Raw genomic sequence first — 17172 nt, 5'->3', positions numbered from 1 at the left:
TGGAGCTCCTGGAGAGCATGCACCAGCACCCCATCATGCTGCTACTCTGACCTTAGACTTCCAGCTCCAGACGGCGAGAAAACAAAAACCATCTCTTTTCTTCAAACCACCAGCCTATGGTATTTAGTAATGGCAGCCCGAGCTAACGCATACCTGGGGTTTACTGGAGGCTTCTGGGAAACTTTGTCTGTGCTCTGCTAGACAAACCACAGGAAGTCTCCTTCTCACCCCATACACCAACAAGCACAGAAGTCACCCCAACTGCCTCTAGCGCCATCCACACCCCCCACCAGGGAAACCAGCTTTAGAACACAGCTGGCCTATAGAACCGAACAGCGCTGCAGGCAAATGGAGCCAGGATCCTGATCCAATTATGCCTGAAGCCAATACGACTTTTGAACTTCCTGTTCTAGGAGCCAAGACCATTTCTGATGGTTCGAACAGGCTTGAGGCAGGTTTCTGCTTCTGGCCGATTGTGAGGATGATTAAAGGACTTCGGATAAGGAAAGGAAGGCGCCTGCTCCAGTGCAGGGTGTTTACCACTGACAGCTACGACTGTCTTAGGCAGGAAACGAATTTGTACGTCACTCCCTGTAGTGGTGACGACGGAGAGACCTCTCTGGGTTTAGGGAATTTTCCTACCAGTGAGCAGAGGTTGTGGCAGGCAGCAGCAGTCTCTGAAAAACAATGAGGACCGGAATAAACCGACGGGGAACTGACCTGGGATTTGCCCCTGGCAAACCAGATTTGGATTCTGATTGCCAGCGAGAAACCAGCCCCAGGAACCAAGCAGAACTGACGGAAATGTTGAGCCACAGCCTCCTTCCCACCAATTTCCGTTTTTCCGTTGGGAGTTTTTCTCTGGTCCTCGCAAATCCCACAGCCAGCTCTGCTCTAGGGACTTCCTTAAGGCTCTTCCTTGCCCTATTAGAGCTCCCATTTTTCAGTTTCTCTGGAATGTGCTCTCGTATAAACTCTACTTCTCCTGTTTAAATGTTTCCACTACTGAACTAGTAAAAAAGGGTAAAATGAGAGAAGCTCATGAAGGTCTTCTGTTGTATTTTTCATTATATTCAAATGGATTACCTACGTCTTTGAAGCAAAGCAATAAAAATATCTGAAAATCATTCCCAAACCGGGTTGTTTACTTGATGGTGAGCAGTTTCTAAACAACACCAACGGAGCCAGGAAGATAGTCTGTGCAGGCCACTGAACAGCTCTTCCTTGAATTGTTGTAGCTGGTCATTAAACTGGCATACAGGGTATGATTGTTAGTGTTTGCTATTTTTATCGGTGGCTCTTCTACATTCTGAAAACTATTCAGTCCTTGAATTACTTGTAAAATCATTTCCTTGTTTTTAAGAAGCTTGTAAGACGTTAAATTAACTCTTAGGATCCTACAGCAAAAATGAAGGAATGGGCAAGGGTTGACTGCAAGGATGTTCAATGCAGTATTATTTATAATAGCAAAAAAGCAAATAACCAAATATTCAATAATAGGGAATTGGTTGAATCAATTATGGTACAATGCATAAAATGCCATTAAGATAGATAATAAAATTATATGAACGTTTATTGATGTGTACAAATAAACAACATGAACCACTAATAATATTTTATGTAATTATATTTATTCATATGGAAAGATACTTCTTTCAGTGGTAATAATCTGCAGAGACAGTGGTGCCAATTACAAGTGTAGATATCCTGTTACTAGGGAAGTGGCCCTGTGTTATGTTAGGCAGAGAATCGGGGCAGCCCTGCCACAGCACACAGCAGCCTCCAGCAAAGTGGGATGGAATCTGTGAGTCAGAGATGGTGCCCAGGGGGAACAGCCTCTTTTGTAAGCATGTGTGGGATACCTCAGGAGAGCCCCCAGAAATACCTACGGCCAAACTGGAAGAGGGTGGAAGAAGTCCTGCATCAGTGATTGTAGGGCTGAGAATCCATGAATTATTTTTTTTTTTACTTCTTTTTTTTGTTTGTTTTCTTATATATTTTTTATTACTTTCAGAGAGGAAGGGAGAGGGAGAGAGAGATAGAAACATTAATGATAAGAGAGAATCACTGATCGGCTGCCTCCTGCACGCTCTCTACTGGGGATCGAGCCCACAACCCGGGCATGTGCCCTGACCAGGAATCCAACCGTGACCTCCTGGTTCACAGATCGACATTCAACCAGGGAGCCACACCGGCCGGGCTAAATGATGATTGTTAACAGGTTTCCATGTGGTCTGTAAACAGATAAAGCTTTGGAAAACTGGCTCACTTTTACTTTCCCCATAAACAATATTTTTCACTGCATAACAATAGATGACATATTTATACATCTTAAGCAAAGAGTTCTTAACTACTTACAAGTAATGGAGAAGACTTTACTTATAAAATTATGTTGACATTAATATTAATAATTTAATTTCCCAAGAACTCCCTATATTCCTGCACTTTATGTTAGTTACACAGATAGAGAAGTAAAAGTTTCCTTCCAAGTAGAGCTCATCTTTAAATTATCAGGAGATGTGAAGTAACTCTGAGTGCCTAGTTTCGGGGGACCTTCCACTGGCCATCTAACACACTCTCGTGTTCCTGCCGTGTTTAAGCCGTAAGCTAGCTGTTAGGTCCATGTGGTTGAGTGAGATCAGGTCGATAATTGAGGAGACAGACAAGACAATCGAAGAATATATTTTTAGTTAACCCTTGACATGAATGCCTCTAAAACCAGAGCATCTAATGTAAAATGAACAATAAGCCAAAAGCAATGCAGGTAAGGACAAATAAATGAACTTGCTAATCGTTTCCTGCTGCTGACATAACCTCCTGTGAAGCCTCTACCTCAACCATATTCCAGGAAAGATCATCTTCCTTAAGCAATTCTTTGGGCTGAAAGGACAGTTTGGGATTCCTGAGTGTGATTGGGGAGAATCAGCCTGCAAAATTTTCCCAGTTCGTAAGTGCTTCATATATCTTGCTCGTTCAACCAGTTCATCCAGTTGAATTACTCAAGGGGCAATGATTGGATCACTGCCCAACGTCAATTACTTCCTTTCTCATTGTATAGCAGACAAATGGTTCAGAAACTGATGACAGCTATGCTCCAACCTGATAAACCCACCCCCTTCCCCAATGACTACTTCAGCATCCCAGGCCTCAATTATTTAGACCATTCTTATTTTGAGGATGAATATGACTTAATTCAGTCCAATAAAGGAAGTTTATTGAAGAGTTTTGGAAGTATCATCACTTTCAACATCTCACAACCATTCCATCCCCAAATAATCCCATGACCTGGAAAGCCTACCATCAAGAAATAGATTGCTATGAACAACATAGACTGATGAACAAGAACAGACCCAGAAACAAGGAGGCATGGATCAGACTGTCGGGCCTCAGAGGGTGGGTAGGAGAGGGTGGGGGTAAAGGGGAGAGATCAACCAAAGGACTTGTGTGCAAGCATATGAGCCTAACCAGCGGTTAAGGACAACAGGGGGGTGGGGGCATGTGTGGGGAGGGGTGTGGGATGGGAATGGGGGGATGAGGACAAATATGTGATACCTTAATCAATAAAGAAATTTAAAAAAAAAAAGAAAAAGAAAGAAATAGATTGCTGCCCTGGCCGGTTTGGCTCAGTGGGTAGAGCGACAGCCTTCGGACTGAAGGGTCCCGGGTTCGATTCTGCTCAAGGGCATGTGCCTTGGTTGCGGGCACATCCCCAGTGGCGGGTGTGCAGGAGGCAGCTGACCGATGTTTCTCTCTCATCAATATTTCTAACTCTCTATCCCTCTATAAAAAAAATCAATAAAATATATATTTTTTAAAAAGAAATAGATTGCTGAATAGGTTGCTGCTTAGCCCTGAGCAGAGGATTTTGTGTTGATGCTCAGTCCAGATAAGACAGAAAAGGACTTTGAATAAAGGAGGTCACTCCAGAGGACAGTACTACGGCTCAATTAGGGCCATAAAAAGGTGATCCCCTCAGGGGCATAGCTTCAGACTGGTTAACCAAGTCTCTCTGCATGGCGAGAGCTCCCGCTATTCCTGTCCAACAGGAAATGATGTGTTTTGAACTCTTAAGTTGTTGCCCAGCCTCCCATTTCCCATCATTTAAATCAGTTCTTTGAGTACTGGGTTGTTGGGAGTGATTTATCATCCAGACACAGGCCCCTGAGGAACGATAGCTAGAATGGATACAGTAACAACCCAATGCTCAGATTGCGGAACTTGGCACTGATACCACCGATGGATGTCTCTGGGCTGGCTCCTGGGGAATGCATCTCATGTCAGAGGGGTCATGCATGAAGATGTATGTAGTGGATGCTGCAGAGCCCCACTCAGACCTCCCCATGCCAAGGCACTCAGTGCCGCCATCTGCCAGGAGTGATGTCTGCTGGTGGCTCATGGCCACTAGAAATTGTCTTACCTCTGAATTACACCTGTCCTCAGGGGAAGACTGCAGCCAAAATTACAGGAAGGCGGAGATGTGGAGTACTACCCACTAGCTTCCCTACACCTGAGTTCCTACCTCAGTCTATTTCCTGGGAATCCAACCTGAAATAATAATTGATGCCCTAGCCGGCTTGGCTCAGTGGATAGAGCGTCGACCTGTGGACTGAAGGGTCCCAGGTTCGATTCCGGCCAAGGGCATATGCCTGGGTTGTGAGCTCGATCCCCAGTAGGGGGCGTGCAGGAGGCAGCCGATTAATGCTTCTCTCTCATCATTGATGTTTCTATCTCTCTCTCCTCCTCCCTTCCTCTCTGAAATCAATAAAGAAATATATAAAAAAATAATAATAATTGATAATAATAATGCCAGGAAATACTTAAGAGGGCTTCTAATGTACCAGCCACTCTTCCAAGTGCTTCACATACACTAACTCATTCAATCCTCACAACCCGATGTGGTAGGTGCCATTACTAACCCTGTTTTACAGATGAAGCTAATGAAGCACAGAGAGGCTAAGTAAGCCATGCCAGTTCACACAGCTGGTCAGCGCCAGCGCTGGCATCGAAGCCTCGGCCTTCTGTTTGGAGAGTTCTGTGCTCTTACCTGTGCTGCCTGCCTCTCAGCCACCGGCATGGCACTTCCTGTGTGTCAGCCACCTCCACGCCCGGGACCTCTGCTGAGAAATACCAGGCCAAGGAGAATATCAAGTAGCTACAGACGCAGGTGCCTCCCAGATGAAATGTGGCTCATCTTGCCCATGGCCCAGAGGCTCGCCCCCGGCCTCCCGGGCTGTCTCAGCAGGGGACATGAGCCACATCGGCTGCAGACCCCTCAGTGCAGACAAAGGCTCCCGTGCCCTCTTTAAGCAAAGAGTGTGACAGGGTAGCTGCTGCTGGGACAAGAGGACTCAGCGGAAAGCCACGAGCCTGACAGGTCTCAGGCAGTCTGGCTCCACAGCAGGGCTGTTCATCCTACACCCACCGCTTCTCACAGGGAGAAGGAAGGGGGGTGCGCAGAGAGGCTAGCCAGCCCCAAGGGAAGGGCCAGAGCAGGCTCCAGCCCCTGCCCCACCCCTGACCTCCGTAGCAGCCGTGTTCTTCAGGAAAGCGACCCTGAGGAATCTCCCGCCTGCTCTCCAGGTGTTAGTTTAAGAACTCAGGCCTCGCCCGGCCGGCGTGGCTCAGCGGTTGAGCTTCGACCTCTGAACCAGGAGGTCACAGATCAATTCCTGGTCAGGGCACATCCCCAGGTTGTGGGCTCGATCCCCAGGAGGGGCATGCAGGAGGCAGCCGATCAATGATTCTCTCTCATCATGGATGTTTCTCTCTCCGTCTCCCTTCCTCTCTGACATCAATAAAAATACCTTTAGAAAAAGACCTCAGGCCTCACCTCAGCACCTGACATGGCCTGAGCCACAGGAATTGGAGCCAGAATTAAGGGCCATGAAAATGGGTTGGGAACACGAGGGAAGTTTCCTTGAACTCTTAGTTGGCAGTAATCTTACCTCTTCCCTGGGAAGGAGGCGGGCACGAAGGGGGCAAGACAAAAGGAAATGAAGTCTGCGCAGAAGCCCGCACTTCCTCTGGGTGTGCAGCTGCATGAGTCAGCCAGCCTCCTTCCCATCCAGTTAAGTCTGTGAGTTACTTGTCTGGTCGCAGCTGATAGCAGGGGCATCTCCAGACTTCACTCACACCACCTCCCTCTATGCCTATCGGTGTTATCGGTGTTGACTAATGAGTTTGCCGACCACTGGGAAATGCCTAGAGCATTTTTTTTTTAATTTATTGATAGATTTTAAACAGAGAGAGGAAGGGAGGGGACGAGAGAGAGAGAGAGAGAGAGAGAGAGAGAGAGAGAGAGAAACCTGGATTTGTTGTTCCACTTATTTTCGCCTCATTGGTTGTATGTGCCTTGACCGGGGATCGAACCCATCTCCTTGGTTTATCAGGAGGACACTGTTAACCAACTGAGCTACCAGCCACGGCTAGAGCATTTGTGGGTTTTTTTTGTTTTGTTTTGTTTTGTTTTAAATTATTTGTTCAGAGTCTTTTGGTTACAAGGAACAAGAGCCCACTTCATTTATCTTACGCAAAAGAGAGAACTTGTTGGAAAATCAGGACATTTCACAGAATCCAAGGACAGAGTCCCACGGGGGCCCAGGAATAAGCCAGCCCGAAACACTGTAGAACCCAAGGTTCCTCACCCCCCACATCCCTCTGGGCCTCTTCCTTCTCTCTGCCACCCCCCCACCCACACACACACACACACACACACACACAGACACACACACACACACACACACACACACGTCACAGCGCCCGCAGACACTGCTCACTTCCTCCCCTCCCCCTCCCCGCTCTCTCCTCTGTCTGTTGCCATCTCGCTGCCTCCGGATTCAGAATTCCCAGGAGCAGATTCTGGGCCAGGCCGGGCAGGTAGCCACGGCTGAGCCAGTCCACGCGGCTGGTGGCCGGGGGAGGGGTCCTGGGTGCAAAGTCACGTCCAGGAGGGAGGCTGCTCCTGGAACGGAGAGGCCGGAGGGCGGAGGGGGTGGGGAGCCCACGCAGAGAAGAGAAGGCGGCCCAGCCGTTTGGCTCCGACCCGCACGGGAGGGAGCGCCGGGAGGGAAGGCAGCGGGCCGGGCGGGCTGTTCGCAGCTGTCCTTGGTCCGCGCTGTCATCCTGGCGCAGAAGGCGCCGCGCAGCCAGCGGTGAGACCCGGCGCCCAGCGGGTGTGCGTGCCCCTGCCCGTTCCCTCTCCCCCAAAGGGCGCGGGCCGGCCGTGCGGGAGGGGTGCGTTCACCGGGCCACGCGCTGCGCACCCGCGGGCACGGAGCACCTGTGAGCAGGCGCTCCTGCGGCTGGTGACGGTTCTGCAGCGGCTCACACACATGTCACACACATGTCACACACATGTCACACACACAAAGCGCGGGAAGGGGGGGGCACTGCTGTGTCTGCATCCAGGCATGCACCACCCGCAGGGGGAGACGGTCTGCGCCCCCCCCGCCCCCCCCGCGAGGCGGGGCAGCGGCGTCCTGCGCCCACGCAGGTGGTGGTGCGGGGGCTGTGGAGGCTGCGCCCCGCATGGCCCTATGGATCCGCTGGAAGACGTCTTTCCTAGGGCCCGGTGGGCAAACTGCGGCTGGCGAGCCACATGCGGCTCTTTGGCCCCTTGAGTGTTTAGCAAAGGCCAGCTGAGGAGGACCCTAATTACGTTAATAACAATGTACCTACCTATATAGTTGAAGTTTAAAAAATTTGGCTCTCCAAAGAAATTTCAATCATTGTACTGTTGATATTTGGCTCTGTTGACTGATGAGTTTGCCGACCGCTGTGGGGGGATTGGACGGTCGCAGAGCCATCAGGATGGCTCTCGGAGAGCCATGGGGCCTGGATTCCCCGCTTCCCGGAGGAGAGCGGCCGGAGCCTGGGAGGGAGAGCCGCATTGCTGCCTCTCTTCTCTGCAGCTGCTGACTTCCTCCCCGGCTCTCTGTCTTCACCTGGACCCGGGGACCAGCTAGCCCAGTGGTCGGCAAACGCATCAGTCAACAGAGCCAAATATCAACAGTACAACGATTGAAATTTCTTCTGAGAGCCAAATTTTTTAAAAAACTTCTTTTAACACCACTTCTTCAACATAGACTCGCCCAGGCCGTGGTATTTTGTGGAAGAGCCACACTCAAGGGGCCAAAGAGCCGCGTGTGGCTCGCGAGCCGCAGTTTGCCGACCACTGAGCTAGGCGGAGGGCACCCTGACGCCAAGAAGGCCGTCTTTCCCGTTCGGCCTTCCGTGTGCCGGGGGCCACAGTGGTTCTGTTTACAATTTTTGTTCGGTTTTTGTTGCTGTAAGTTTTGTTTGGAGCAGAATGAACCCACAGTCACTGTTGAGCTTTTATTACTCTAACATAAAAATTGCTTCTTAAAGTCTGTTTGTCCACAAATCACTATTCATAACCTCAGCTTTTGGCCGACCTTTTGGCTACTCATTCTCATTTGGCAATGGAGTTCCAGATAATTCTCTGAAACAAATTGAATCAAGTAGCATTGTCATTAAATCTTTTGAGTTTATTAGTTTACATATTATGGCAAGCAATTGTAATTATAAAGACATATTGAAATTGCAAATATAAACAATATTTATAAATATAATTTGGTATTCAATTATAAATATAAGGAAATAAAAATAGCAATTGTAAATATAAACAAAGGTTAAATATAAGCAAACTTAGAGCCACTTATTTTTCAACCTTTGATTAGGCTCATATGTTTAAAAAAATGAATAGCTTCAAATTTGACAGACTGTATTTATTTGTATCTGATCACAAGGTTGTTCACCTCACCCACACTGGCATTTTAATAGTAACCAGCTTAATATATTAGAAGGGAAGCCAGTGTTATATTGGGATCAATAGAAGAAGAAAATAGGCCAAAACAATTCATTAGAGCTTTATACATACACTAAAAAACAATCGTGGCATCTTCTTAACACACTAGATCCAATCACCCAGTGCCTTGAAGAAGCATTTATGGAGTTAACTTAATTCTCTTTGCATGATTTTTTTTAAAGCTACTTTTGAATAGGGTGCTTTTAATACACTTTTATTGCCAGTGATGATATATTGTTTTAGTATACAATACTGGAGTTGGAGAAATCTATACTTTTTGTAATCTCAATTGAAGTCTTAAAATGAATAAACTTAATTCCAGTGTCCATTGACCCATAACATCTCTTCCTTTAATGTCTGTTGCCAATTGTGAAGGGTCAGAGAGTGACCCCACCCAGCCGTCACCCCACCTCACCTGGCTGGACACCAGTGGTGAGAAGGCTTTGTATACCCAGCGCGGCATCTGCAGGGTTGCCACACAGCATGTCATCGTCCCATCTGGCCCATCATTTTGTCTGTGGCCCAACATTCCTGCGTGGACATGTCTCTGTGCCCTGTCCCACCTTTCCTATCGCTTATACGAAGGACCAAGAGACCAACTATAAATGGGGAAGAAGCAGGGAAGGAAGGAACACAATACTGCACAAAATGAGTGTTCTCTAGCACTTCCTTAAAGACAATGGCTGCTTTTTCCCACATCTGAAGACATCACTGGTTCAACTGATATGGATTTTGACATAATGTCAAAAGGTGACACCCACACTCTGACTGCTATGCCATTTTTTTAAGTGGAGAAATTGCTCTCTTGGCTTGAGGCACGGAAGAATAGCTCCTAGCATGTGTCTTCACAGAAATTTCTGCATAAAGCCCACACACCAGTTGTTGACACTCCAGATCATTGGAATGTAACCTCTACCAAAATTTCTTTGTGTCTATTTTTCAGCTGACCTACATTTCACATGGTGAGGGCATAGGCCAGAAGTTAATGGTGTGCTAGGGTGTTAGGCCTATTTCTATGCTTGAGTTTTCCATTTGTAAAATGGGAATAGCGAAGTTTACATTTGCTTCATTCCGGGGACATCTTTTTATTTATATTACTAGAGGCTGGATGTGTGGGGTCCCTCGGCCTGGCCTGCGGGAATCAGGCCGAAATCGGCTCTCTGACATCTCCTGAGGGGTTCCGGATTGCAAGAGGGTGGTTCTCAGGTGACACACCCTGGAATTGGGCTCCCTCCTCTCCGGTTCTGGGTGCGTCACCTGAGAACGGCAGCTGCCAAGTCACCGCAGCTCAGCAGCTCCTGTGTTGAACGTCTTCCCCCTGGTGGTCAGTGCGTGTCATAGCTACCGGTCAGACGATCGAATGGTTGGCCAGTCGGCTGGTTGCTTAGGCTTTCATATATATAGATTATCTATATTAAAAAATATATATTTTATTGATTTTTTACAGAGAGGAAGGGAGAGGGATAGAGAGCTAGAAACATCGATGAGAGAGAAACATCGACCAGCTGCCTCCTGCACACCCCTACTGGGGATGTGCCCGCAACCAATGTACATGCCCTTGACCGGAATCGAACCTGGGACCCTTCAGTCCGCAGACCGATGCTCTATCCATTGAGCCAAACCGGTTTCGGCTGATTATCTATATTAATTGCTTATAATGGCAGCATAGAAAGCAATTACATATTTGTAATTAAAACCTAAAGCTTTGACATTCTTCTGTAGTCAAAGATAGCTAGTTGTATAGGTTATAGAAGAATGTCCAATGGCAAACTATATCATTATTTTTGTACAAAACCATAAAAAGATTTTATATTTGTATGCAATTAATCTTGGGCTACCTTGTTATATTGCTTCTAATTTTGTTTTAAACTACTATTTACTGTTACTTATCCTTTCATCGTTTATGATCTTACCTCCCCGAATAGATATCTCTTATAAACAGGCCAGGGATTTCCAGGTACTAAATAACTATATTTTTCTTTTAAATGTGTCCATTTGAAATGTTGAGGGATGCAGTGAGAATGCTCTCAGCTCACTGGGAAGCCGCTTACGTGTCTGCAGAATGAGAGAACTGGGTCAGATGCCCTCTGTGGTCCTTTCCCATTCTAGCATGCCATGGTTTCATGCTCCTTGACATAGAACACGCCAAATGCGGACTGGTTTAAGCATTACCCAGGTGTGCTGCCCACGGAGTTCTCCTGGAGTGAGTCAGCATGCTCTGAGGATACGCTGTCATGTGACTGTCCAGAGTGCAGTGAGCTGCAATGATCAGAACGGCATGGGGATCGCGGCCCCTGACCTGCTCTCTGGAAACCCGGCCACCAGCAGCAGTGAGCCTGGCTGGCAGGAAAACGGAGGACAGCTCTCCAGTGTGAAAGCCCAGTTATGCTGAAACTGGGCAGGAGACCCAGGTCCTTGACCGGCTCATCCAGCTGAACTCCCTCCTAAGTCTTGCTTTCAGCAGAGCTGGGATGAAGTCCCTTTAAGAAGGGACTAGTGCCTGATTTTACCATCGAGTAACAGTTGAGATTGTGGAGGTGTGCTAAACACGATTCCAGACCACACCCGGACATGTGTTTCTGTAGAATACTATGAATCTGGCTCTCGATGGCTTTACACACAGGTATTTTTAAAACTCTCTTTGTAAATTCCGGAATATGTATGTTGCCGTCCCAGGGTAATGCCATCCAGGACTGAGAAGGCGTGGTCAAGGTTGAGGACAGCTTGCTTTGGGGATGAATGTAAGGAACTCCTGGCACCTGGCATCTCTGTCGTTGTCAGAGGAATCGGAAGGACCTGCCGTTTGCCCACCACATTGGAACTGTTTCTCAAAGAATGGCCCATGGACTCCTGCATCAGAACCAGCGAGGGGACTGTTAAAACCACAGCTTCCATCGCTCACTCCTGGCTCATTTAATTGAAAAACCTTGAAATGAGGCCGTTTTAATAAGCTCCTCAGGTGATCCTGATACTAGATTGAGTTTGAGACCCCTTAGCATAGGCAGGGTAGCTATGTCACTCTTCTACCGAAACTCTTTTTTTTTTTTTTCCATTGACCCCTTCTACTCCCCCCCCCCCCTCCCCGGCCCCAGGCCCTCCCCACCCTGTTGTCTGTGCCCATGGGTGATGCATATACGCAGACAAGTTCTTTGGTTGTTCTCTTCCCACCCACAAAGCCACAGAAGCAAGTTGAAAATATGTCACCTGTCAAATGTAGCTTTCATGACCTTGCCTCCGCCTAGGTCTCCAGTTTTTTTGTTTTTTTCTCTCCTCACTACCCGCTACGTGCTTAAAAATTCTGAAACAAGACTCTCCTAGCAGAGCATGCTACTTCTTCCCTCCTTATCTGCGCTCACCTGGAATGTTCCACCTTGCTTTCATTCCAGTTTCCCTCCCCCTGGAATGTTCTTTCTTTCCCTTCCCTTTCTTTACATTACCCTGGGCTAAGAGAGCACCCACGCTCTTTCTCATGTGGAGCTATAAATGTAATGCTATTTTCCTGTCCATCTTTCCGGCCAGGCCATGAACGGCCTTGAGAACAAAGGATAAATATGTCAGTGATTTGGTTGTAAGAACTTAACTTGGAACAAATTAATCAAGATAAAAGGAAGTATTGGTAAGAAGCTGCATAGCTAGGAGGCAAAAAAGGAAGTGTGTATCACCAATGTTTAGGAAGGACAGACACCAGAGAAGCCGCAGATCACACCAGGGGTGGGCAATTAGGGGTAAAAAGTACACACTATGGCCCTAGCCGGTTTGGCTCAGTGGATAGAGCATCGGCCTGCAGACTGAAGGGTCCTGGGTTCGATTCTGGTCAAGCGCACGTACCTCAGTTACAGGCTCCTCCCCGGGCCCCCGCCCTGGTTGGGGCTCGTGCAGGAGGCAACCAAGTGATGTGTTTCTCTCACATTGACATTTCTCTCTGTCTTTCCCTCTCTCTTCCACGCTCTCTAAAAATCAATGGGAAAATGTCCTCAGGTGAGGGTTAAAAAAAGAAAAGAGTACACACCACGACTGGCAGCCCCTCCAAAGTCAAGTGAGATAGTGAATGGACACTTCGATAAGGAAGCGTGTGGTGCTGTTACTGGAGAAGATGCGGAGATGCTCGGCAGACAAAAACAACAGCTGTCCACTCCATCTCCTGATGACGCCCCCAAAGCCGAGTGAGGACTCTGACTCCTAGTAGGCTGTCATTGGATGTCTGCTGAATGAATAAAGTCAGAGAGAGAACTAACACTCATTTCACACTACCTGCTAGGGCAGTGAGTGAGGGTTTCAACGTTATTGCATTCAGCCTCTCACATCAGGTCTACAGGGAAACGTTATCTGTGTTTTCCAAATGAGGAACCTAAGTCCAAGGACGTAACTGGCCAAGGTCACTCGGCAAGAGAGAGAGCTAGGATCTTGAACATGGACGGCACTGCCTCCCCCCAGTGAGAAATATATAATGATTTTTCTCCTTAAGAAGTATATCTTACATTGATTTTTGTTTTCCTCAATAACATCCTTTTTTAGTTAACCGTGTCTTAGAAATACCTCAATATTATGTCAAATAGAGGAAGGCATAGTGGTCAAGTTCACACAGTGAGAGCCAGATTTCCTGGGTTGGACTCCAAGCTCTATTTTTCACTTTAAATGTGATCTGAGGCAAGATTTTAACCTATTTCCACCTCTGTTTCTCTGGAAAACCAGGATGACAATATTACTTACCTATATCATAGAGTTATTATGAGGATTAAATTAGTTAACACAAATAAAGTTCTTAGACTAATACCTATAGTTAAGTACTATATGCTAGGTCCAGGCAGGGGGGAAGTCCAGAGCCGATGCAAGCATCTGCAAGGTAGATGGTGACAGAGATAACTGGCGCCTTCCTAGACCCCTGGCCCGAGGCAGAAATTCCACACCTCTCATGCCCTCCACCCTCCCCTCACTAAACAGCTGTATAAAGTGAATTTATTCTCTGGCTGAGACCATCATCATCATCATCATTGCTGCCAGCTTTATAAGTTCATTAAGAGCCTAATAAATAATATCAGATGCTTAATTTTTATCTATCCTCCCAGATCCCATTTTCCTGCACTATTTTTTTTAAAATTTTGTTTATTTTTTCCAAGATTCTTAGCACTTCTCGTTTCGCTACAAGTGCCTTAGTGAAAAGCACACAGATTTAAAAATAAAAGATTTAGAATTAAAACATGATTCTGCCAGTTATTGGCTATGTGACCTTTTGCTAAGTTAAATTTTCTGAGCCTATAAAATGGGAACAATAATCTCTACCTTGTGAGATTAGTACTAGAATTACGTATATAAGTATATGTATTGCCTCGTACATGCTAGGTACTTTACATGCATTCTCTAACTTTTGGAGTAGCCACAAGCAGAATCAATTGGAAGGCAAATAGAGCAGACTAGGAAAGAATGGAGGAGGTGGTATGAGACTATGGGACGCGGGTGTGGTGTAGAACGTCACCAAACTGGTTTGGCTCAGTGGATAGAGTGTTGGCCTGCGGATTGAAGGGTCCCAGGTTCAATTCTGGTCAAGGGCACATGCCCAGGTTGCGGCTCCATCCCCAGGAGGCAGCCGATCAATGATTCTCTCTCATCACTGATGTTTCTGTCTCTCTCTCCCTCTCCCTTCCTCTCTGAAATCAATAAAAAAATGTGTTTAAAAAAAGAAAGTCACCAAACTAAGACCTGCAATTTGAGTTGAAAGTAGTTGAGAGTGATGGGTGTCAGGCAAAGCAAAAAAGCAAAAAAAGGAAAAAAGGCAGGTACAAAGGCCCTGAAAACAGAAAGAACTCAGTACACTCCAAGAATGGAAAGAAGTAGCCAAAACCGGTTTGGCTCAGTGGGTAGAGCGTCAGCCTTTAGACTGAAAGGTCCCAGGTTCGATTCTGGTCAAGGGCATGTACCTTGGTTTCAGGCACATCCCCAGTGGGGTGTGTGCAGGAGGCAGCTGATCGATGTTTCTAACTCTCTATCCCTCTCCCTTCCTCTCTGTAAAAAAATCAATTAAAAAAAAAATAACTGAAAGAAGTAGAGGAATTTAGAGCCGTGCAGAATACAGGAGAGAGTGGTTGTCGTTGTTGAAAGAGTAAAATCTGCAGGGGTAACCAGATGTTTGCCTTTAAAAGGGTCGCTTTACTTGCAGTGTGGATAATAGCTTGGACTGCGGCCATCGTGAATGCAGGTGGAAGGAATAGGAACTATTGCCACAGGTCACACCGGAGAACGCAGTGATTTAAAGTAAGTGGTAGCTGGCCATGGGAATAGAGAAAAATAAAACAATTCAAGAACTACTGAATAAGAAACCTCTGAGACATATATTGAGGGCAGAATTCTGACTGTGACTGTGATCTATTCAATGTGAATGAGGAAGAGGAAGAAATCAAGGACGGCGTCCAGGTGTCTGGGCGGAGCCACGTGCTAAGAGACAGGTGAACAGCTGGAGGTGGGACAGGGGGGCGGCTGCTGTAATGAGTTTGTTATTACACATGTTGAGCTGACGATGCCTTAGGCAGCCAGGTGGCTGTGTCAGCAAGCTGCTGGGCATTTGACTTGAAGGTCTTTGGAATCCAGTCCATCAACAAGCCCTTTGAGGTCTTTCTTCTAAATGTGTCCCACACCGGCCCCTTTCTCCTCTTCTACCCCGTTAACCTTTAGGTTCGGGCCCTTATCATCTTCTCTTGGACTAAGTCAGTGGCCTCCGACCTGGCCTCTCTGCTTTTCTATTTTGTTCCTGTCTTTTTTTTTTTAATTTCTTTATTGATTAAGGTATCACATATTTGTCCTCGTACCCCCATTGTTCCTGTCTTTTTGACACCACATGGCAGTCAGAGTCAATCAAATCATGGCACCTGGAATAAAACCCAAACTCTTGGTCCAGGCCTGGAAACCTGGATATGATCAGGCCTATTTCCTACCTCTTCTCATCCCATCTGCACCTCTGGTCCCCCATGCTCCAGCTCCACACCCCTTCTTTCTGCTTTTCGTTCTTGCCTCACTCACTGTACCCGGTGCTCAGCCAGCTTCATCCCTAAATCTTTGAGCGGCTTTCTCCTCTTCATTATTCATGATGCTGCTCAAATATCACATCCAAAAAGCCTTCTCTGACCTTCTTAGCCTTCTCCCACCCTCTCTCCCTGTTCTGTCTTCTTCATGGCTCTTATTATCTGAAATGATCTTGCTCATTTATTTATTTGTCCATTACTTGTATCTTCTCATTAAAATTCAAGTCTGAGGAAACTGGATGAAGTTTATGGGATCATTTTGTATTTATATGTATTATTGTATTACATAGTATTGTATGTATATTATGTATTATGAATTATTTCTTAGTAAGCATGTGGAACTATAATTATCTCAAAATACATTTTATTTTTTTTAGTAAATCCTGAGATGAGAAAAGCTGGATTTTGTTTGTTGGGAACTGGGTCCCCATCACCAGAATAGACTCTGGCATACAGTAGGCACTAAATAAATCGTATTAATAAATGATATATATATTTTTCGCCCTGACCGGTTTGGCTCAGTGGATAGAGCATTGACCTGCAGACTCAAGGGTCCCAGGTTTGATTCTGGTCAAGGGCATGTACCTTGGTTGTGGGCACATCCCCAGTGGGGGGTGTGCAGGAGGCAGCTGACCGATATTTCTCTCTCATCGGTGTTTCTAACTATCCCTCTCCCTTCCTCTCTGTAAAGAATCAATAAAATATATTTTTAAAAAATAAATGATATTTTTGGTTAGGTTTAGAAGAGAATGGGGCAGAGAACACGAACAGCAGCAGGAGACCCCAGCCGAAGGGGTGGGGGTGGAGGGATGGGCACGGAGCTCCTGTTTTAGGGCTGGCACCCAGGGCTGGTCTTCAGCACTCGGTCCCCTCTTCCATGACGAGACACTGAAGTGGCGAGGAGCACTGTCTCGGGAGATGCGCAGTCACCGAGCATCTTCGGGGCCTGTTGGGATCCCAGCAGTGCAGGGTGGGTGGGACCACCCCTTACCAGTGGGTGTTGGCTGATGCCCATAAAGCAGGACCAGGCCTGCTCCTTCCTGAACTTGCCCCGGGGAGAAGGCGGGTGTGCACCAGGGCCTGGAAGGTTCCCTGCTGAGCCGGGTCCGCCCGAGCCTTCTGCTCCGCGGTTGCAGTTTCAGGTTTCAATCCCGCAGGACCCCGAGGCGCTGCATCCTGCGCGCCGCCGCCGCCCCCGCCCCGCCCCCGCCCGGGCCGCCCCGGGAGGCAGCTGCAGACTCGCAGGCGCACCTCGCCCGCCGCCTGGGCTGGCTGCGCGGGGCCGGGCTGCGCGGGGCCGGGCCGCCCCGGGGACGGCGGCGTGCGCCGGGC

General features: G+C 47.4%; 1 long non-coding RNA gene across 2 annotated transcripts in view; it reads left to right on the top strand.

Moving 5' to 3' along the window:
- Window positions 1–1592, top strand: part of LOC129150878 (uncharacterized) — a 26705-nt gene extending 25113 nt beyond the window's left edge. For both annotated transcript variants that reach the window (XR_008557656.1, XR_008557655.1), the window contains one exon: window positions 1–1592. This exon is cut by the window's left edge and continues 300 nt beyond it. This is a non-coding gene — a long non-coding RNA (uncharacterized LOC129150878).
- Window positions 1593–17172: the final 15580 nt, after the last annotated feature.

Source organism: Eptesicus fuscus, chromosome 12 (assembly GCF_027574615.1).
Source record: "Eptesicus fuscus isolate TK198812 chromosome 12, DD_ASM_mEF_20220401, whole genome shotgun sequence".
Taxonomy (NCBI): domain Eukaryota; kingdom Metazoa; phylum Chordata; class Mammalia; order Chiroptera; family Vespertilionidae; genus Eptesicus; species Eptesicus fuscus.
This window is presented reverse-complemented; position numbering and strand designations above follow the sequence as displayed.